Genomic DNA, 24,433 nt, shown 5'->3' on the forward strand with positions numbered 1-24,433 from the left:
TCTATATGTACATAACTGGCCTATTATTTACAAAACAGATTGAGGGAAAGTGCTATAAACAAACCCAAAGGAGCTAGTATTGTTATCTTATCTGTAACTTTGAGGTCACATGACCTGACCTATGACCTATTTTTTCTCTTAAGGATAGCGATGCAGTGATATGTGCCTGTGTCGTTGAGTCTCAGATGACTTAAGAAGACACTCAAGCTATCCGTTTCAGGTGAACTGATTGATACTGTCATCCTCTGTAGTGCTCATCTGGATACGCCTCAGTGTTAGTCTCACTGTTATAGAATAGGGCTTTGGAGTTGACGTCACGCCGCAATGCATTGTGGGAGCGCAGCTCCATTTTCGGGGTCTACGAATCAAAACAAACACACTGTGTTGGAACGACGATGACAAGAAACATGCTTAAAAGCAGCTCAAAAGAAAACGGACGGTATAGAGACCGATTGCGTCCAGAGGCGAAGCAGCGGTACTTGGAAAAAAATAGAGTGCATCGCAAATCTGGACCCATATGAAATACGGCAGTGGAGTAAAGACCCAGACGACTTACCGCCACTGTCCTACCCCGATATCTTTACGTATCTTGTTTGAGGAGTAAGCGCTTACACAGCGAACCAGTTTCGTAATTACAAGTCACTGGAGGCGCACATCCAATTTACAAATGGCTGGGTGCAAGATTTGGCTATTTTCAAGCCGCCAAACTCTGAGTACGTTGTCATTCATACCAAAGTAAGTCAGCTGGAGTGCATCGAGTGAAATAGCCATTTTCCACCCCCCACCATAATTAATGTTATACATTTATCATTGAACTGCTAAAATATCGTTATCATATTATATGCCCATAATTGTAAAGTAGATGCAAATTAACACATTGATAATCGGGCAAATTATTAACGCCAATTTGTGTCCTTCCTGTCTCATTTCATTTATTGTCTTTACATCAACCAATCAAGTTACTCCATTCGATGTTTGATCGCAATTTCTATAACTTCCGAGACCACCAACGATGATATTATTCAGCTATAAAGTGTGATGTGAACATATTTAGAACTTACCGGAATGAAAATGTCTTGAGCACACCAACTGATATCTGGAGATGTAACAGAACTTGATATCAGCTCGTCTCACGGCTGCTATCCAGGCTAGACGCCTTCGTTTGGTAATATCCGATACATGAGCTCCTTCATGTTGCTTCCAGGTTGGGAAAGCATAAAAAGACAATCCAAACTTATTCCCGTGCCGGTCGTAAGATCGAACATTGCAGCCGACCACACAGCAAGTACGAACCATGGCTATGCTTTCGCTCCTTACTTAGACCCCCAAAATGGCGGATCGGGCCAAAGTCCTTTCCACGCCCACCCCTGTGACATCACGCTCCAAAGCCCTATAAAGATGTGTTTTCCTTTTCACATTCATTAGGTCTTTTTGCAGGAAGTCAGGAGGCCTGTTAGTGTTGAAATTTTGAGCCATGTTATTGTGATGTTGCTCTTTTGTTCGGCTTTGTACACGTATTCTGCACTCAGTGAAATTAGCCTGATCTGCAGAGGTTAAACGGAAATATATAAAAAGAATAAAATGGTAATTATGATAAAAGGCAGACAGAACTTATAAATAAATGAGAAATAATGAACAGGTGAAGCCTTTAAAGAGAGCATTTAAACTCAGTATGCATAATGTGATTTGTAAGTAGACTCTCAGAACTGAAGAAGCTTCTCAGATGAGAGGTGAGACGTCTTCAAGAAACTTAACTTCTCAGCGAGAAACAAGAAGATGCGTACGAAGGTGATATTCTTGTCAGAAGAGCCTTTCAGGAGGCCGGGATGCTGACTAAGGATACGTGGGATAAGCCGCTGTCTAGTGAACTACGTGGGAGAGCGGTCAAGCTCTTTGAGGAGTACACGTGGCTGAGTACCATCACCTTTCCCAGGAGTATTACACCCTCCGGCTGGGTGGGTAAACCCTGGGGGATCACGTTCTCTGATGGGAGTTGTGACTCATACGGACCGGTCCTGTACCTGCGCTGGGAAACGTCTGGAGGGGTCAAGACTCGGCTCGTGGAGTCCAAGGCCAAATTGACTCCAATCGAACAAAAGGGAGATGCTGTCAAGGCAGAGATTTGTGGAGCTGTTTTTGCCACTCGCCTGAAAGGTTACTTTCTGAAGTACAGTCGGTTGGAAATAGATCATTGGTACCATTTTCTGGACAGTCAGACTGTGTTAGCTGCCATCCAACGGGAGAGTTACGGGTTCCAGACCTTCTTTGCCAATTGAGTGGGAGAGATACAGAAGGCCGGGACTGTGACCGACTGGTGGTGGCTTCCTGGCCAGTTCAACGTGGCTGACCTGGTCACAACAGGATGTTCCCCTGAGCAGCTTGGTGAGGACTCTATGGCAGACCGGTCCCATGTTCCTAACCAAGCCAGTAGATGAATGGCCCATAAAGTCGGATGCAGAGGTGGCCTCTGGGACTAGAGAAGTCGTCAGTTGACTCCAAAGAAAGGCTTTTTCTGCAATCTTAACAAGGTCGTAGGAAAGGGTGCAGACTACTTCAGATGGTTTTGATAGCGTCAAAGCCGTGGTCGGCGGCCGAGTAAGTCCAGAGCTTTTACCATTCAGCAACAAGGTTACGTCTTTTGAGACTAAAGGTGTCACGGTTCTGGGTCAGTTTCTACCCAGTATTTTGAGTTTATTATGTTTTGGTTTAAGTTTGCATCAGGGATTGTTTTCTTGTTCTGTTGTCGTGTTGATGATGATGATTATGATGTTTATTATTAGAGTTTCATGTCTCTGTTTGTGTTTAGGATTTGTTCTTCGGTTGTGTCTGCTTAGTATTTGTCTAGTTCCATGTGTCATTTTCTGTCGGTCTCTCTATGTCGAGTCTGGGTCTTAGTGTGATGGTTTCTTGTTCCTGTTTTATTGTGAAGGTCTGCGTCATGTGAGTGTGTTCAGTTTTACCTCTGTCTCGTCTTGTTGATTATTCCCAGCAGTGTCCACCACCTGTGTGTAATTCCCCTGTGTTTCTCTGTGTGTATTTAAGTCGTGTCCTCTGTCATTGTAGTTGCTGGTCCGTCTGAGTATCCACCATGTTTCATCCATGTGTTCCCTGTCGTCATCATCATCATGTACCATCGCCTTCCTTCCTTTATGTTCAGGTTCGTGTTCTTGTTCATGCTCTGTAGTTTAGTTGTCCCAGTATAGTTTAGTTCTCCGTTTTGCCGTTTGCCTCTCTATATTTTTGTGTTCAATAAATCACCTTCACACCTTCACGACTGCCTGCGCTTGGATCCTCTTTTTCCTTTTTCACACAGCTCTTCTCACTCGCCGTGACAGTACGGACCAGCCAGGTATGGATCCAGCGGCATTCACCCCACCCACGGAGCTTCGAGAGCTCATAACGGACTCAGTGTCAAAATTAATCAACCTGTGGCTTGAGCATGAGGGAGAAGTGTTTCTCTACGTTCTGGAAGTCAGGCTACAACAGCTTATTTCCAATTATCCCTGGCTATTGGACTCACTGCACCCGCTCGTGCAAAACTTCATTCTCCACGAACTACACCTCTACCACCCCGCCGCTACTGCTCGCCCGCTCGCTTCTCCTCATCCACGTACCGCCGGATGAGGAGTTACCCGAGGAGTTACCCGGCCCGTCGGAGCCGTCTCCAAGGAGGAAGCGACGTTCGCGCCGCCGGCGCAACACCCCACAGCCGGAGTTCAGAATGTCAGAGCAGCCGGCTGTGGTGAGTGAAAGGGACACTTTTGTTGACTCTGTTGCTTCTGTGACTGTTGTTTCTGGGGCAATTTTTTTGTGTTTCTACTGAGGATAACAATGATTTCTGATTGCCTGTTCTGAACCCTCGTTCCATGTTTATGACCATGTCCGCTCCATTGTCCCATCCTCACTTCCATCCCAGTTAAATGCCAGGCCTGTAACGCTGCCCTCAGTTCAGTCAGCAGCCGCGCTGCCCTCAGTTCAGTCAGCCACTTCACCATCTATTACGCCTCCACTGCAATCGTCTCTGCTACTTATAGCTCAGCAGCCTACCCACTCATTCACTCACTCATCATCCTCACAGCCTCATTACAAGCAGGGAACACACTTCATACAAACTTTAGCTGGTTCACTTAAGCTGGCCATCTCAGAGACAGTTGCTCCCTCTAGGGCCTCCCCAGAGGCTGGGTGTCAGTCACCAGCCAACTCTGGACCCCTAGAGGTCAAGATGCCAGCACCAGCAGCATCACTAGAGGACTTTACTGAGCAGTCTCAGCCGTCATCCCCTGCTGAGAGCTCCAGTGAGTTCGCCCCTCTGCCCCTGTCCTCTGCTGGAGGACCAGAGGGACCCATTCAGTCGTCTATCTCAGCTGGAGGGCCGGAGGAGCCCGTCCAGCCTCACGCCATGTCAGCTGGAGGGCCCGAGTCGCCCATCCAGCCTCAAGTGTCGTCAGCTGTAGGGCCCGAGTCGCCCGTCCAGCCTCAAGTGTCGTCAGCTGGGGGTTCGAGAGAACCCAGCCAGCTTCTGGTTTCGTCAGCTGGGGGCTCGGGAGAACCCAGCCAGCCTCAGGTTTTGTCTGCTGGGGGTTTGGGAGAACCCAGCCAGCCTCAAGTTTTGTCAGCTGGAGGGTCCGAGGAGCCCGTCCAGCCTCATGCCACGTCTGCTGGAGGGTCCGAGGAGCCCACCCAGCACCACGCCTCGTTAGCTGAGGATCCTGGAGGACCCAGCCAGCACACCCTCACATCTGCTGATGGTCCGGGGAGGTCTGTTCAGCCGTCATCTGCTGAATCATCCCCAGCGACTTCTACATAATCGCCTGCAGCATCATCGCCTGCAGCATTCGCATCATCGCCTGTAGCATTCGCATCATCGCCTGTAGCATTCGCATCATCGCCTACAGCATTCGCATCACCGCCTGCAGCATCACCGCCTGCAGCATCGCTGCCATCAGGTTCTGTGGCTTCATCCACGCCTGGTCCAGCCTCTGTGGCTTCATCCACGCCTGGTCCAGCCTCCGTGACGTCGCCTTCGTCTTCGTCTGGTCCAGCTCCGCCTTCGTCTGGTCCTGCCTCGTCTGGTCCTGCCTCGTCTGGTCCTGCGGTTGCCACACAGCCGTCAGAGCCAGCTCGACCTGTTCCGCCTCGCCTCTGCCGGCCGTTTTCCAGGCCTCTAAGTTGGCATTATGGCCTTCGGGGACGGCCTCCGGAAGGAGTTCGTCGCCGCCGCTGGCATCGCAGCCGACCTCTGGACCTGCTCGGTGGCCGCCACTGCCTTCCAAGTGGTCGGCATCCTCATTGGTTTTGCCTGCCGTTGCCGTGTGCATGGTCGGCCTCCTGAACTGTTTGCCCGTCGCTGCCGTGTGCACGGTCGGCCCCCTGAACTGTTTTGGCTCTTGTGTTGTTGACCTCCAATCGACCCCCAGACTTTACTGTGGACTCATGAATAGTCTTGTTTTGTGTTGACCTGTTTTTGGTTTGATCTGGACTCTTGTGCTCCTTGTTTTTTGTTTCCATGTGTCATTTTCTGTCAGTCTCTCTATGTCGAGTCTGGGTCTTAGTGTGATGGTTTCTTGTTCCTGTTTTATTGTGAAGGTCTGCGTCATGTGAGTGTGTTCAGTTTTACCTCTGTCTCGTCTTGTTGATTATTCCCAGCTGTGTCCACCACCTGTGTGTAATTCCCCTGTGTTTCTCTGTGTGTATTTAAGTCGTGTCCTCTGTCATTGTAGTTGCTGGTCCGTCTGAGTATCCACCATGTTTCATCCATGTGTTCCCTGTCGTCATCATCATCATGTACCATCGCCTTCCTTCCTTTATGTTCAGGTTCGTGTTCTTGTTCATGCTCTGTAGTTTAGTTGTCCCAGTATAGTTTAGTTCTCCGTTTTGCCGTTTGCCTCTCTATATTTTTGTGTTCAATAAATCACCTTCACACCTTCACAACTGCCTGCGCTTGGATCCTCTTTTTCCTTTTTCACACAGCTCTTCTCACTCGCCGTGACAAAAGGGTCTCCTTCTGTTGCTTCTAATGTCTTCAGGATCAAGGAGTACTGGGGTTCAGCCTTGATAAATCAAGTAGATCTTTCACGGTTCAATTGCCTAGCCAAGCTCTGTGGGGTCATAGCTTATGTCCACAGAGCCTTGTGCTTTAGGTTATCTGGCAGGGGTCGAACTGCTGTAGGATTAAAGTGGGAGGCAGTGCCCACGGCTCAGGAGTGGGTAGAGGCGTTTCAGGACTTATGCCTCGCTGCCCAAGCTGGTGTGACTTTCCCTATGGCGACGCTCAACCACCACCGGTCCCATTGATCCCCTACAAGTGTCGGTTAAGCTCTCTCCTTGTTGAGGACGCCCATTGTGTCAACCATGAAGGTGTTTCTGCCACCCTTCTTCGGATGAGGAAGAGGGGCTAGGTAGTTCAAGGTTCCAGGATCGTACGGAAGGTGATTGATTCGTGGATATGTTGCTCAGTAAGGTGACGAGGGCATGGTTTTTAGCTGTATGGCCTCAAGAGCAGTTCAAGCAGACATAGTTGAAGATCTGTCAACTGAGGGCTTTCTGAAGGCATACCAGTGGTTTACTGCTCTGAGGGGTCACCCCAAGAAACTCTGGTCTGACCAGGGGACCAATTTCGTGGGAGCTAAACCTGCACTGAAGGAGCTCTACGATTTCCTTGCGAGTATCGACAAAGAAGAGATCCAAAGAAAGGCAGCCATAGTTGGTTCTGACTGGATGTGGGAGTTTAGTACAGCGGACTCCCCACACCGGAATGGAGCAGCAGAGGCAGCTGTTCGCGTGTTGAAAAGGGCGTTGAGTAACGCTGGTGAGGAGGGAAACTTGACTGCTCTGGAATTCCAAGCCCTCCTCTATTTGACGGCCAACCTCACCAATGAGAGGCCTATCGGGGCCAGAGCTCAAGTTCAGAAAGAAATTGTAGATGTTGTGACACCAAACTCTTTGTTGTTGGGTCGGGCAGGACCCAGAGGCGACAACATAGGTTTTGAGTTCCCTGCCTACCCATTCAGTCGTCTACGTGCAGTCCAGGTGGAAGTGGACAAGTTTTGGAGACGGTGGAGTCAGTTGGCCGGGCCGCACCTGTTTGTTCGGCAAAAATGGCATGCCCTGGCGAGAAATGTCTCTGTTGGGGACCTTGTCTGGGTGGCAAATCAGAACGCACTTAGGGGCCGTTTCAGGCTGGGCCGCGTGGAGGAGGCAGATCCAGATCACCGGGGTGTTTTTCGAGACGTCAAAGTAAGGATTTGTTGTAGTCGTCCCATCAACTGGTCTCAGGCAAGGAAGGACAGGGAACCATGTCATTCCACCATTCTCCACAGGGACGTAAGGAGGTTGGTGGTGTTACTGCCAGTAGAGGAGCAAGAGGGATGTGGTTCATCCCCCTGAGTACCTGAGAAATACTTGCGGATTGGGGACTCTTTGGTGTGGGGACCAGGCCCAACCTGTTTAAAACACGGTTATAAGGGTTTTTGTTTTCTATATTAGTGTTTACTGCTACTGGTTATTGTGGCCTACTTAGTCTGACACGTAGCCCAAGTGGGAGGTGTGTGGTTTTTTCCCATACTACTAACATGCCAATTTGTTTGTTGGGATTTATTATCAGCCAGACCCATATTTGCTTTAAATGACAAATTTATTTAAGACGGAGTGATTTATGTAAGTCTGGGATGGTACGTGTTAACGGGCACTCATAGATCCTACCTGCCGGATCTTATTTTCATTGATATTGCTGTTATGACTGATGAAGCCGAGCTGGTGAGTTTCTGTGTTAACTAAGTAACATGTTAAAGCTATAGATATGAATATTACCAAACTGTACTGTCATTAATAGTGTTGCTTTGTTAATGTTGTATGGTTGTTTTATTTTGTGTCTTTCAGTTGATTACCTGGCTTCTGTAAAGGCAAGGTTACTGTAATGGTGTTAGCTTGTGCAATAAAGCTTATAAAAGGCAGCAATCAGATGTCCGAGCCTGAGTACGACACAGTTTCATCAGTTAAAACACACCCTTACGGTGGGAGTTTACTAAATTAAAGGTAGTTAGCTTAGTAAAAACCGTACACTGGTTCTCACATACCTGTATTTAGCCACGTCCTCAAGACGATTCCGTGTGATCAACTCGACCATAAAATACTTTTAAAGAAGGATCAGAGTTTCTTTTTATTCCTGTCAAACATTTATCACATTTTTGTGGAGATGAATGTGTAAGAAAACTCTTTAATTTGTTTACTGCCTCATATACCAACTACTACACCCGCTGCACCCTCTCACCTCTGATGGTGTTTGAGGGACAGAAACAACTGAAATGAACACAAACTTAAATGCAACATAAGCATCATGTCAGTGGCTGCCTTATCTGTATGATTAGGATCATTATCCTCATGCATTGACTAAAACTGTTTGTTAACTTCAGTGAGAACTGAAGACATTTTTAAAGTGAAGTTTATTTATAGAAAAGAAAGGGTTAACAAAGAAAGGGTTAACAAGCTTAAAAGTTAATGTGAGCAGTAAATAAAAAAGGGTTAAACACACAGTATCGCTCTGAAACTGCTCCTCTTCCTGGAGTGAAGCACAGCCTGATAACCCTCCCTCTTCTTCCTGCTCTTGAACACAGCACCTCCTCTCTGTGCACATGTTTCCTCATTCCCTCCCCTTCAAATCTGCACTTTGAAGATAGGTGTAACCAACATGTGGTGACATGTAAGAGCTGACAGGCTCCATTCACTGCAGAAACATGTTGTTGAGATCAGAGCTCAGACTAGTTAGAGTCATAAGGACGAGAAACTCACACAGTCACTGACACTGAGAGGAGAAATGGCACAGAAAGGAGTTCAGCTGGATCGAGAAATCTTCTCTTGTTCCATCTGTTTGGATCTACTGAAGGATCCGGTGACTATTCCCTGTGGACACAGCTACTGCAGGAACTGTATTAAAGGTTTCTGGGATGAAGAGGACAGGAAGGGAATCCACAGCTGCCCTCAGTGCAGGAAAACTTTCATACCGAGGCCTGTCCTGGAGAAAAACACCATGTTAGCAGCTTTAGTGGAGCAGCTGAAGAAGACTGGACTCCAAGATGCTCCAGCTGATCACTGCTATGCTGGACCTGAAGATGTGGCCTGTGATGTCTGCACTGGGAGGAAACTGAAAGCCATCAAGTCCTGTTTAGTCTGTTTAATTTCTTACTGTGAGAAACACCTCCAACCTCATTATGATGTAGTTCAGTTTAAGAAACACAAGCTGGTGGCCCCCTCCAAGAAGCTCCAGGAGAAAATCTGCTCTCGTCATGATGAGGTGATGAAAATTTTCTGTCGTACTGATCAGCAGAGTATTTGTTATCTCTGCACAGTGGATGAACATAAAGGCCATGAAACAGTCCCAGCTGCAGCAGAAAGGACTGAGAAGCAGAATGAGCTCGAGGTGAGACGACTAAACATCCAGCAGAGAATCCAGGAGCGAGAGAAAGATGTGAAGCTGCTTCAACAGGAGGTGGAGGCCATCAATGGCTCTGCTGATAAAGCAGTGGAGGACAGTGAGAAGATGTTCACTGAGCTGATCCGTCTCCTCCAGAAAAGAAGCTCTGATGTGAAGCAGCAGGTCAGATCCCAGCAGGAAACTGAAGTGAGTCGAGTCAAAGAGCTTCAGGAGAAGCTGGAGCAGGAGATCGCTGAGCTGAAGAGGAAAGACGGCGAGCTGGAGCAGCTCTCACACACAGAGGATCACAACCAGTTTCTACACAACTACCCCTCACTGTCAGCACTCAGTGAGTCTACACACTCATCCAGCATCAATATTCGTCCTCTGAGCTACTTTGAGGATGTGACAGCAGCTGTGTCAGAGACCAGAGATAAACTACAGGACATTCTGAGAGAGGAATGGACAAACATCTCACTGACAGTCACTGAAGAGGATGTTTTACTGTCACCACCTGAGCCAAAGACCAGAGCTGGATTCTTAAAATATTCACATGAAATCACACTGGATCCAAACACAGCACACAGACGTCTGTTATTATCTGAGGGGAACAGAAAAGTAACATTTATGAAACAACAACAGTTTTATTCTGATCATCCAGACAGATTCACTGGATGTTTACAGGTCCTGAGTAGAGAGAGTCTGACTGGACGTTGTTACTGGGAGGTGGAGTGGAGAGGGAGAGCAGTTCGTGTAGCAATTCCATACAAGTATATCAGCAGAGCGGGGACGGGCAATGAATGTTTATTTGGAAACAATGACAAATCTTGGGCATTACATTGTTACATAAACAGTTATAAATTTCGACACAACAATGTCCGAACTGTCCTCTCAGGTCCTCGGTCCTCCAGAGTAGGAGTGTACCTGGATCACAGAGCAGGTATTCTGTCTTTCTACAGCGTCTCTGAAACCATGACTCTCCTCCACAGAGTCCAGACCACATTCACTCAGCCGCTCTATGCTGGACTTTGTCTTGGGTTGTATAATGGAGACACTGCAGAGTTGATTAAAGTCAAACAAAGAAGACAGGTTCATGTTGATCCCTGACCATTATATGTACTTGTGCAGTTTCTAAATGAGGCTTTACATTTTAGAAGCTGAGAAGTTCAGTGGTCCATTGATGTGTGAAAATAATATTGCACTGATTCAAACTGTACTTACATTTATATACCTTACATCAATATAAACCTGATTTTTTTCTTATGGCTGATAATCATGTGAGTTTAAATGATACTACTCTTCATATTCAACATGTTTGAAATCTGTCTTCAGTCTGGTTAGTGCTTTTATTCTGTAGTTGCTGTAGTGGGTTGTCAAATGCAACAATATATTGGAGCTGCAGTGATTCATCAGTTAGTCAATGATTAGAGAATTGATTGTTTTATCATTATTTTAGTCACATTTAAAGCTGGTTCCAGTTTCTGAAATGTGAAGATTGTTGATTTTCTTGATCAGATATGACTGTAAACTTAATGTGTTTGAGGTTTGAACTTTTAAAATGTAACAAAAATTAAATACTTAATGTTTGACATTTAATATTATTTTTCATATGAAAAGTTTGATCACACTTGATCATTTATGCATTTTTTTTGTTTTTGCCTGTCCCATTTGGTTCTTTAGCCGTCAGAATTGTTGTCTGAAGACCAACAAGGATACCCAATGGATTTATTTTTCCAAATGGATCATCGTGGCATTGCCGTATTGGTCCATTTGATCGACCTTTATTTTTATTATTTATTTTATTTTATTTTCAGTTGTTACAGACGGGACAGACATGAGTGAGGGATAGGAAAGGGAGAAAGGAAGAGGAAGGAAAAGAAAAACAGAAGGGGAGAGGGACAGTGAGAAGGGGGGGAGAAAAAAAATCTCCTGGATCACCTGTTGAGAGAGAAAGAATAGAAAACAAGCAAAAAAAAAAACCAAAGCAACATACTAAACACAACACCATCGCATTAATCTAGCTAAGTGTAAACAGCAGTAAATACTAAATATTCAATCTTGTTGTGCAGTATGCAGGACAGACAGCGCACAATGTGCTTTGAAGTAGCAGCCAAGAAAGGTGTAATTTAAGTCTACGAACAGTGAACACCCATGTGCACACCTGTGTGGATCAGCGCACTTGTATTAAAATGGTTTCCACATGTAATGGTCTGCAAGAGGATTTAGAGAGCCATAGCCCCATCCCCCAGGGCGTGAAGCAGGCATGGAGGAGATCCAGGCCCCAGACATCCAGAGGCCCCAGAGTGCGAGAGCCCAAGGAGGACCACCGGAGGGGCATCCGTGCCACCCTCATGGGAAGGGCTGAGGATCCCCAGACGAGGCGTCACCCAGTATCCACTGAGCAGAAGCTAGAGGGGGCTGCACCGGCATGCCCGCTGGCTCTGCCGGCAGCCAGCTGTGCCAGAGTGAACCGAGCCGCAGGCCCAGAGGCCTGACCAAGCAACAGGCACCAGGCCCCGCCAAGTAGCCACCGGGAGTGAGCTGGTACATACCTGAGCGCCCAGCCCCGGACACCAAGAACCACCAATGCACCGACCCCTGAGGGCATCAGTCACCGGCAGGGAGTGTGGTGAGGGGAGATAGGCCTCCACACTTTGGAGGGCCTGGGAGTTCCCAGAGAGGTGGAGTCTAAGACCCGACCTGACATATAGACACAGACAAACAGGCACACACAGACACAAACATGCATTCCCACCCTCATGCACACATATACAAACACTCAGCACTCACCCAAGGTAAGGATTGACATAAATGGACAAGTACACACAATCACACTCCCCAAACATACTCTATACCCCGGGTCCAGGTACCCTCGCCCCCAGAGGGGGAAACAAAACCCAGACCCAAGAGATGTTACCCTTCCCCCCGGGGTGGAGGCAAGCAGACCGTCTCATGCTCCTCAGCAGCATGGAGGCCAATCGGACAGCCAACATCTCTTCCCAGCCCCCCCGCCCCGATGGCTAGTAGAGAACGGGGGTGTGTGAAGACCCCATACCTCCCTCCTCCTGCTCATGTGTAGTGTTGCTGCGTGTTGTTCTAAAGTGCATTTAAAACAAGGGAAAGCATGGTGCTGCTGCCAGAGAGCAGCAGGTGTTAGCACGGCCCCTCCCGAGAACCCTCAATGTCTACATGGATTTAAAATTGAGAGGTGGGCACCGGCGCCAGACGTAGGTTTGAGTACACAGACCGTCCACTGGACGGCGTTAACGTGCCCACCCTCAAGGCCCTATATATATGTGCGTGTTATGAGAGTGTAAGTAATGTGGATGTCTAAGTTGTGAGATAAAATTGAGGCACAGGTGGCCAGAAGGGGACAGAGGGGACAGAGGGGGGGGGGGGGGGGGGAATTGTCTCCCCTGCACCCTTGTGACACACCCGCACCCCAAGGCCCTACCTGTGTGGGTGAGTGTGGTGGAGCGGGAAGAGGGAGGTAGCCAGGGATGGGGAGGAAAAGGAGGGAGGCGAGGATGCCCCTCCCTAGGGCCAGCTCCCCCGCTGACCCCAGTAGGCACCCCCTTCCTCTGGTAACCACCAAGGCAAGGGAGCCCAGGTCCATCCAGACCGGGGCCTACGGTAGCACTGCCAAGCCCCACAGGACCCGGGGCAGCCCACCCTACCCCACCGCAGAGGAAACTGTACCCACCCCAACATTCAATCATCTCCCAGACTACACAAGACAACAGACACCCAGGTTAAGTTTATTCTCCACCTCTCCTATGTCTCTCCCCCACCTGCAGAGTGGACTCCTGCAAGGATGGAACAACCTCCCCGCCAGTTGAAGAGCCCCCCAGTTAGACGATGCACAAGAGGCCCCCTGCGCCAGGGCTGAGCCCTCGTGCACCCACCCGCCCACAACCTCGGTGACACACCGACGAGGACCGAAGCCCCCAGGGCCCAGCCAGAGCCCCAGCACGGAGGCGAAGCACCCCCGAACCCCAAACCCCCACGCCTGCCCCGGATCCACTCAGGGGCAGCCAGTTCACCAGGCCAGTAACCTACGTCCACCAGTACAGACCATCCTCCAGCCCCGCTGCACGCAGCCACAAGGAGAACAACCTCTAAGAGCGACCAGAGCCACTAACCAGGTTATGAACACAACCCCCGGGTTAAGCCCTCCAGGGATAACGTCTCTAGGGGTCCTTGTTAAGGTTCAAAAATTGAGGAAGGAGAGTACAAACCACCATGGTCCAGAAGCTCTTGGTCAAACAATGATTTTAATGACTACACACGTGTGGGAAGAACACTCTGTACGCAGACAGCAAGTGATCTTCGACTTCCTCAAAGCATACACAGATTTTTATAGCATCAGGGCTTGATTTACTGACGCCCCTTCATGCGTCACAGACAGGATATATACACATACGTCAATATCAAAACCACAACGACTTTTGACACAATTTAAAAGAACAATTGTCTTCTATCTTCATAACAGGTGCTTCCTGTCACTGCCGGATGCTCGCTTGTCATCTTGGCACCTCAGCAGCAGTTCTGCGACAAACTGCTCTTTTTGCAACCCCAAGCAAAACATGATTAAACTTTTACCTATAAATGATTCTCTCTAACTGAGTGTGTGTGTGTCTGTGTGCTAACCACAATTGCACCCTATTTCACCTCGCGACTAGCTCCTGACCTCTAGACAGAGAGACAGAAGCCACTCTCAGATATGTAATAACTGAACTAAAATTATGGATATGTCATCTACTAAATAAATGTTTTAATCAAGAACCCCTACTAAAAGCTTAATACAAGAATATGAACATATAAAAGATATTAAAATAAACTGATATAAGTGTTTTGTAAGCATGTATTGCAATTCCTTCTATGTTCTAGTTTTCCCTCAGCATGGATCATCTAGACACTCTCACTAGTGAAGCTTTAGACCATTAATGAACCTGAACATCAACTCAAATAAGCACAGATATGCATTATGTATAAAATAGTTATAACTGCATCTGAAATACAAAATTAATATAATAACTTGAATGCATAAACATCTTAAGGCCATCTTAAAGCTATCTGTTACATTGTTAAAGCAATGATCAATTTGAATAACCTAGTAATTCAAATGGCCTCGTCTGGCCTGCTGCTCAAAATAACCTAAGACTGGTTTCACTTCTGCAAACTCTCTGCAAGCCTGTTTCCTGTCAGCCTGTGACTTTTAGCCTTTTCTGAAAGACACACTGTTCAACCTCTGAATGCAATATAAACTACAGATTATATTATTAATGCAATGGTGATGATGATTATTCTTTAACAATAGCAGTAAAATAATTTCCCTGCTCCACATCCTCCAGGTGCCCTAAGCCCGTCCCAATTCCACATCAACCACAATAGCTAAGGCGGGACCAAACCACGACCCCCTACCCCCGCTAGGTGATGGAGCCGATCAAAGGAGCCCAGAGGGATTGATCTGATGTGGTGGCAGAGGCTATATCAAGACTAATGTGATCTATTAGATTGTTTCTATATTGGATAGAATTAAGATTATTTTTATTTTTCCAGTTCATGAGGACTGTTTTCTTGGCGATGCATAGGGCAGTAAAAACCATGTGGACTGTATTAGTTTCTGTAGTGACCTCATCCAATTTTCCCAACAAGCATACTAAAGGGGAGGTTGGAATTTTACATTTCAGACACTTTGATAAGTCTTCACATATCTCGTGCCAAAACTGGTGGACAGAACCAAAGAGCGTGGATGTAATTGTCTGGTGTATTGCCTTGACAGTGTGAGCAGTTGTTGGAAGATGTAAAGCCCATCTTGAACATCCAATGACCTGTATAGTGCACTCTATGTAGTATTTTGTATTGTATTAATTGCAGACTGGGATTTTTAATCAATTTAAAGGTTTTTAAGCAAATCTGAGACCAGAAGTTTTGGTCTAAGCTGACTGATAAATCTGCTTCCCATTTTGCAATAGGAAGGGATATTGATTCATCTAATTTAGAAAGTGTTCTGTATATTTTAGATAATAATTTGGGGAATTTAACAGTAAGAAAATGTACCGCACTTGGTGGTGTTTGTAATTCAACTTGACTGAGGTTAAATTTCTTTTTTACTATGGATTTAATTTGTTGATATTCTAAAAATCTTTTCTTGTTGATCCCATATTGTGCAACTAGTCTGTCAAATGGAATAAATTCTGTTCCCTCTAATATATGTTCTAAGTATTTCAATTTAATTCAATTCAATTCAATTTTATTTATATAGCGCCAAATCACAACAAAAGTCACCTCAAGGCGCTTCATAGATACAGAGAAAAACCCAACAATCATATGACCCCCTATGAGCAAGCACTTTGGCGACAGTGGGAAGGAAAAACTCCCTTTTAACAGGAAGAAACCTCCGGCAGAACCAGGCTCAGGGAGGGGCGGCCATCTGCTGCGACCGGTTGGGGTGAGAGAAGGAAGACAGGATAAAAGACATGCTGTGGAAGAGAGACAGAGGTTAATAACAGATATGATTCAATGCAGAGAGGTCTATTAATACATAGTGAGTGAGAAAGGTGACTGGAAAGGAAAAACTCAATGCATCATGGGAATCCCCCAGCAGCCTACGTCTATTGCAGCATAACTAAGGGAGGATTCAGGGTCACCTGGTCCAGCCGTAACTATATGCTTTAGCAAAAAGGAAAGTTTTAAGCCTAATCTTAAAAGTAGAGATAGTGTCGGTCTCCCGAATCCAAACTGGAAGCTGGTTCCACAGAAGAGGGGCCTGAAAACTGAAGGCTCTCCCTCCCATTCTACTTTTAAATACTCTAGGAACAACAAGTAGGCCTGCAGAGCGAGAGCGAAGTGCTCTAATAGGGTGATATGGTACTACAAGGTCATTAAGATAACAGATTTGTTTGGGTAGAAGTGGAGGACAAATGCCGTTTTATTCATGCTTTGCCTGAAAAGTCTGCAGAAGTTTTAGTGTCTCATGAAGAATGTAAAGTTTCTCTTCAGCTCATTATCTCTGTAAATAAATAGGCTCCAAATGCAGAAAAAAAAATCCTCAAATTGCTCTTACTGTGGTGCTTAATGCTACAATTTATACTGGGATTTTTGACGGGATCAGAAATGATCAGCATCTTTAGAGATGGTTTGGACACAGAGAGAGAGATATGTCAGACAAATGATGCTGAACACAGAGGAGACCAAAGACAAAGTGCTTGACTATGGTGAAGGGGGACATGCAGACTGAGGCAACATGTAAGCAGGTGCTTTCTGAAAAAAGTCAGATGAAGGCTGACCCGAATGTGGACACAAACTCAGTTTTTTCTTCTTTTTTTATGAAGTCAAAATTAGTAAGTCATTAATAACAAAAAGTCAAAATTAGCTTTCACCAGAAAAATGCCAAACAGCAAATAGAACAATACTACATTCACACACACACACACACACACACACACACACACACACACACACACACACACACACACACACACACACACACACACACACTTACTTTGTTTTCACTTTTTCTGAACTTTAAGTCTGAGTGTGAAGGACACAAAGATCAGCTGTTACCTGCTGCAGTTCTGCTCCTCGCAGGTGAATGGTTCAGACTATTTCAGCAGCTTCCCAAATATTTTAACACTTCAAATAAGCCAACTCAAATGTCCAGCTTTCAGCATTTTCCACCTCTATGTTGGATCCTGTCACAGCTGTCACAGAGTGAGAGCTTTGCAGTTTCTACATTTTCATCACTTCAAATGATGACACATTTGAAATGTTGACAAAAGACTCAGTCTGTATCCTGGAGCCTGCATGAATGAAAGAATGAACACCAGAGTGTAACAGCCACAGCATGAACTCAGAAGGGGTCAAAGGTTATCAACCATTGCTATGACAACCAGTCGCTCATCTGAGTTTCTCAACATCTGAACATAAAGTGAAAATATTCTGATCATTTTCAGTGTTTGAACAATAACTTAATAACTTAACAACAAAAAATGCTTCTTTTTCTTTTACTGGGCCTCTGTGCATTTCATATATTCACATCTATTCATTTGGTGAAAAACCTGACTTCATTACACCATTTGATTATTTTATGAATGCAGATACCATTTTTTTTAAATGTGTGAAAACACAGATGATCAACACTTTTCTCTTGGCTGCCAGATCTCATATACAGCACATAAATATGTTTCTCTCTCAGACTTGATTTAGCATGCCCAGCCATACAGAGGGGTCTCCTGAAGGCTGCAGTGGGAGTCTGCCAGGCCAGGACTGTGCGGGACCGCCCCGAGTACAACAGCTCAGCACATCATTGTGGTAAAGAACAGAGTTTTTGCATGTGTTGCTACAGCACAGCAGACATTTATGAAACTGTGTGATAATCTGGGATGTTGTGGTATCTGCAGTTTGTTTTTCTCTCCTCTCCTGAGCTCAGGTTGGGTTCTGCTCACTCTGGGGTGGAGTCAGTTTCCAGCGCTGGTCAATGGACACCTGCACTCCATCAAGTAGTAACGAAGCCACTTTTTCTCACTTGTTTTTTTGTAGTTGTTTTTTGTTTTTTTTAGCGCTTCTGCATTAACCCTGTTTTTCCCTTGTTTCCAGTGCACCGTTCTCTTTACCTGGTTTCTCCAGGGCTCGTGCCTGGACGCTCACCACCTCCCTCCCCTCCAGGACTCCATTCTCTCTGTCACATGGCACCTCTATATCCAGCATCCTTTAGCAGATCTACATGGACAGTAAACAGAGGCTGATCTCAACGTGATTATTTGGAAACTTATATCAAACAGTGCATTATTCCTTTACAGTACTATTCCCGCACCATATATTTCCACAGGACACATATTGATGCATTCCATGTGTAAAATTATGCTTTTCACTTTAAGTAGTTAATACTCGCTTCAGTTGTTTGTCTCAAAATTGAACTTGGCACTCACCCACACTGCGCTGTGTGTGGTTAATAGCTGTGGCTTTAAGGAGCTGAGTTTCACTGACATTCAAAGGTCTCTGGCTGCTACAAAGCTAGTTTTCTCTTCCTGTGTAGATGCCCCTTAAAGTGGGCATGAAACACTACACATAAAAAGGCAAATTGACATTATGGATCCCTGCTCTGAAAAACTGACAAAGATGAATTTAAGAAATAAGTGTAAAGTTAAAGTTTTTAAAACAAGTTTAGCTCCAAGTTGTGCACCAATGGAAAATGTAACTGTTAGCTGTAATGTTCAGGTTTTTAAAGCACGTTATAAATGCGGACTGTGTGGAGGAGAGTCTGAGTGACTCAACTGACACACAAGCGTTTCCTCGCTAAGCCAATAACAACAACAATATACACAAAAACACATTTGTGTCCTTTGATAACTATTTATAGTGTGTAATCTTTATCATGGTGTTAACTGTAGTCGGTCTTTCCTGAGTAATGTAAAATATAATGATGTAGTTACAGGGTGAGTCTGACGTATTTCTGACATAAAACACAATTAAACATATTTACTTTGAACCTTTGATGCTAACAGCTAACTCACCAGGATGACACATTCAACAGTCAAATACCCATTGTTGTGTTGTCAGTAAAAAAAAAAAAAACTTCACACAACATCTCAGTGGCACTACCTGTGTGTGTGTGTGTGTGTGTGTGTGTGTGTGTGTCTTCTTACATAACAAGGGTGGGATTCTCCTGGGAGCTTCACCCTCTCATGAACACACCTGACACAAACAAGCACCTGCGAATCATCTGTGGATCAGCTGGGACCGAACTTTCTGTCTTTGCCTGGGGGCGTCTGTAGGTGCCAGACGTCTGCTTTGTATTTTTTATTTACGATTAAGTTCATGTTTGTTTTATAATTCATAGATTCGTTACATAATTCATCTTTTCAGGATTAATAAATTTGAAAATGTACATTGTGTTTACATAAAGTAATGATATGTCACTGTTTGGGATTAGAATCTAAAGGAGGTGCTTTAGTTTAATCATGTAAGTGCAAGGGCAGCTGGAAAAGCTGTGTGATTGGAAAGAGGAAAAGCATGGGCAGAGAGGTTAGGAGTCTCATGGTTTTCTGACCGTGTGCAGGTAGTTCTGGATAAATGCTCATTTTTTGGGGGGAAATTTCATGCTTATTTAGGAAGGAGTTCATTGTTATGTCTTCAGTTTATAATAAATAATAATAATAATAATAATAATAATAATAATAAAAAACTTTATTTATAAAGCACAATTAAAAACCAAGGGTATGCCAAGGTGCTTAACAAGTAACATAGAGAATAGAAGGAAGATAATAGAAATAGGACCAAAGCAAGTACTAGGTATGCAAGCAGGTAGCTGTCACTGATACATAGGAAAGGAACAGGTACAGAGCAAACAATAAATTAAATGAGCATAAAAGTGCATAATATAAAATCATAAAAGAAATATTAACTAGAGGGAAAGGCAAGATTGAATAAGTGGGTTTCTAGTCGTGATTTGAACAGTGCAATGGAATCAGATGCGCGGAGGTCGAGAAGAACGGTATTCCACAGTACTGGGGCAGCCAGAGCAAACGCACGGTCACCCCGGGACTTCAGCCGAGATCTGGTTTGGGTCAGAAGTAGTTGAGTGGCAGATCTAAGTGTTCTAGCAGGAGTATGTGATTTGAGAAGTTCACTAAGATAACGTGGCGCTGGCTGCCGGCGGAGCTCAAGGGCGCGTCACTGCAACTCCCCCTGGCTTCTGCTCCGCAGCTGCTGAGTGACCCCTCAACAGGGACTCTCCTCAGCTCCTTCTGGGATAATAGTGCAGCTGCCCCTCTGTTGGTCTTCCTTGGTCTCTTGTGCTCTGGGGGCCTCTGGATGCCTGGAGTTTTGATCTCCTCCATACCTGCTTCATGCCCTGGAGGACGGGGCTGTGGCCCCCCCACACCCTCTGGTAGATCATTACATGAAGGAACCTTTTAAATACAAGCACGTCCATGCTCACAGGTGTACACACGGGTGATCACACACACAAACTACACCCTTTTTGGCTGCTACCTCAAAGCACACTGTGTGCTGTCGATCTTACGTGCTGCACAATAATGTTTAATATTTAGTATTTACTGTCATATTCCCATATATCATTGTGATGTTGTTTATTCTATTACTCTCGTTTTCTTCTGCTTATTTTCTTTTTTCTTTCTCAACAGGTGATCCAGGTGATCGATATATGTATTTTTTTTCTCTGCTTATTCTGTTGGTTTTTGTTTTTTGCCCTTCTCAGCTGTTTCTCTTTCTTTCCCCCAGTCAAGTCTGTCCCGTATTCAGCAAGTGAAAATAAAATAAACAATAAAAGGTGAATCAAATGGACCATTATGGCAAGGCTGGGATGGTCAATTTGGTAAAGTAAATCCGTTGGGCATCTTTCTTTGCCCTTAGACAATAATTCTGATGGCAAAAGAGCCAAACGGGACAAGCAAAAAAAAAAAAAAAAAAAAAAGATAACTTGGCGCTAATTTATTAATAGTTTTGAATGTAAGGAGTAATATTTTAAATTGAATACGGTACTTTATGGGCAGCCAATGCAAGCTAGCTAGAACAGGAGTAATAGGGCAAACTTTCCTGGTGCCAGTCAAGAGGCGGGCTGCTGCATTTTGGACTGTTTGCAGTCTAAGAAGAAGAGAAGAGGGAAGACCGTAGTACAAGGAGTTACAATAATCCAACCTGGTGTTCACAAAAGCGTGAATAAGCTTCTCCAGGTCCTCATGCGGAACATAATGCCTAGCCTTAGAGATAAGGCGCAGTTGGTGGAAGCTAGATCTCACTACAGCAGACACTTGCTTATTGAGTTTGAGCGAGCTATCCAGCAGTACACCCAAGTTACTGACATAGTCACAAGAAAAGCTAGCAAAGGAACCCAGGGCAGCACAGAGTTGGGCACGAGGGATTTTACTGTTGAACACCACAATCTCAGTCTTCTTATCATTTAAAACAAGAGAATTACTCAGGAACCATTCTTTGACCTCCCGCATGCATTCTTGAAAGTAGTGTAGGGACACAGCAAGGTCGTCAGTAAGTTCAATACCCACAGTGTGCTCAAGTCTTAGTAATAAAATGTTATGGTCCACCATATCAAAGGCCGAAGAGAGGTCCAGTAAAACTAGCACCATAGAGCGTCCAGTATCAGTGATTACAAGAATATCATTAAGAACTCTATCCAACGCTGTTTCAGTGCTATGCAATGGCTTAAAGGCAGATTAAAATTTCTCAGTAATATTATTCGTGTCCAAGTACGCCTGGAGCTGGGAGAGAACTAGTCTCTCCAGGATCTTGGGAAAGAACGAAAGCTTAGAGATCGGTCTGTAGTTTGAAAGGTCATAACAATCAGAGTTTCTTTTTTTAAGAATCGGGTGGACTACAGCATGCTTAAAGGCCAAAGGAACACAGCCTGAGAGCAAGGAAAAGTTCATAAGAAATAGGATACTAGGTCCGATTACATCAACACAGTCCTTAGCTAAGCGAGATGGAAGAATGTCAAGCACAGTATTGGTGTTATTCATTTGAACAACTTTGCCTGTGTCAAAAGTGACACAGGCTCAAACTGGTGGAAAGTTGAAATGCACTCAGGAATGGGGAGAGGATATAAAACAGGGAGAAGGGAGGACTTAAGAGATGAGACCTTCTCTAAAAAGTGAATTTGAAATCGCTCACAAAGAGCCTGAGAATAGATTAAAGGCATGTCCGGGGAAGGGTTAACCACAGAGTTAAAAATTTTAAATAATGTACGGGGGTTATGGTCATTGGCCAGGATGATTTTGGACAAGATTAGATTAGATTTAAAAGTGTTTGCCTGTCAATTTGGGACTTCCGCTTCCGGCCGCATGGAGTGAAGTAGTGGGTGCGTTCAGCTCCGCTTATTATTTTTAAATATTGCATTTGTCCAGACTACTTAATTCTTGGTTAGCTGAAGCCACGCTAAAATGGATACTAAGAAGACCAGAAAATACACACAAAAGACCATAGACATCGATTCGACCATCTCGAGCGGGGAATATGGCGAGGCAACTAAAGCTAAAGCTAATGCTAATGTGGAGATGGGGGAGGAAGCGCCTATATCTGTGGGAACGCTGCGAGCAGAAATAGGTGCAGGACTGAAACCGTATGAAGACAGTTTGGAAAGCATTAAAATCCAGTTGGCTAGTATACATAAAGGAATCAGCAGTGACATATCTCTGCTGCGAGAAGAAGCTAAAGCAGATATTAAAACCACCCGAGATGAACTCATGGGAAAAGTTGAACAGCTGTTCACTATGCAAGCAGAGGCAGCGAGCACACAGTCACAGGAGTCACACATGTGTCCACTGTACCATCTGTTTCGTAATAACGCAAACACTAAATCCTCCTTCTCTGGTGCTGTTTTGTAGCAATGTATACACCTGAGACTGTCACCTGTCTGTCTGTCCTGCACTCTCTCTCTTTTTCTTTCTCTCTGATTGTGGAACAAAAGTATGAACATGTATTTATAAGTTACACTTGTGTTTGAATCCTGCAGCTTATCACACATTTGATTTCCATGTGTGACAACTGCAAGTGTCCAGAGTGAGGACAGACTGAGGGACCCACTGCAATCCACCTGGACAAACTCAGCAGTGTGTGAGGAAGAGGAGGAGGAAGAGCCAGCAGCAGCTGACAGATGGAGAGAATAGACAGACTGTTCCCTGTTTGTGAAGGACTGCTAGAAAAGTTTAACATAACTAATTGTCTGTCCTGAATCAGTCTTATTAGGTAATGTTCAAATAATTTTATCATTCCAGTGTTTTCAGTGTGGGAGAAAGTACTCAGGGCCTTCAAGTTACACACTATGAAAGGCAGCAACAAGTTTAACATTCAGAAACCTAAAGTATGTATCAGCAGCAGAATGGAGCTAAAAATAAATGTTTGTTTCAGTTCTATGAAGCTTTGAGTATTTTGGATTAGTAGCACTGCTGTGTTTGTTGCATCATATTGCTGTAATTGTTTATATGCTTTATATATTCTGATGTAAGTTGATTTATAGTGTTACATCATATTCTATAAGGATGTTATGTGTTTGGATACTTTCTGCCCAGTTTGACCCATTTAGCAGAAGTCAGCCTGTTTAAGGCTCTGATATCTGTTCTGTATGACTTAAAGCAGTTATGACATGGTCTGATTTTCTCACCCAATAAAGGAATATTTCATATATCAGTCTACTCTTCATTCTATCAGAAACAGTTTTCACAGCTTGTACATTTTCTTTTTATAAATATATGTAAGCAATGAGCCAAATTTAGTAATGCCAACATACTGAAGGAACAACATTTGTCTCTTATATATGATACACCTATACATGCACTGTCAAAGATACTTGTCTTTGAGTGAAGATTTAAGGTGATAAGACATATAAATAACTGAATCTGTACTGAGGCTCAGTATTTGACACAGAGTTCATGTTCACTGCTGTAATAGCTAATAATGATTAATATAATAACTATAATATTGGCCATATTATATTTACATTACCAAAGTGATATGACTTTAGTCTCATGAACAACATGAGCTAATTGTTATTTACTAACTAATCTTAAATGACTGTTCAGTACATAAATGAAGCCCAAAAATCATGTTTTACTGTCCTGTGGTCTCAGCCTCAGATACTTATCACATCACACAAAGCTCTTGTAGAAACAAACAAACAAATGAACAAAATATGTTCTCCTTCATTTCTGTCAAACAAAGTTGTATGACACGTTTCCAGCGGTTAGTATCATGGTTGCTAGGCAACCTGGGAAGCACGACGGAGACTAGACCGTCCCATACAGACAAACTTGCCGTTTATTTTGCAAATCGAGCTCAACACTGCCCCTAGTGTCCTGGAGCACTTCCGTAGTGCTTTGGAATTTGCATGTGTTTTGGGGTTTGCATGTGTTTTGGATTTTGCAAGTGTTTTGGAGTTTGCAAGTGTTTTGGAGTTTGCATGTGTTTTGGATTTTGCAAGTGTTTTGGAGTTTGCAAGTGTTTTGGAGTTTGCATGTGTTTTTGAGTTTGTACGTGCTTTGTCTCTAG

The 24,433-nt window shown here is 44.7% G+C and overlaps 1 protein-coding gene and 1 pseudogene across 1 annotated transcript; one reads left to right on the plus strand and one right to left on the minus strand.

The window, feature by feature from the left end:
* The window catches only part of LOC113017517 (polymeric immunoglobulin receptor-like), a 199,039-nt gene that overhangs the window by 55,467 nt on the left and 119,139 nt on the right, over nucleotides 1–24,433 (minus strand).
* Nucleotides 8,756–9,935, plus strand: LOC145425499 (tripartite motif-containing protein 29-like; annotated as a pseudogene). Its single transcript, XR_013906193.1, has one exon. The product of XR_013906193.1 is annotated as a tripartite motif-containing protein 29-like (transcript).

The sequence above is a fragment of the Astatotilapia calliptera genome, chromosome 3, assembly GCF_964374335.1.
Source record: "Astatotilapia calliptera chromosome 3, fAstCal68.1, whole genome shotgun sequence".
NCBI lineage: Eukaryota > Metazoa > Chordata > Actinopteri > Cichliformes > Cichlidae > Astatotilapia > Astatotilapia calliptera.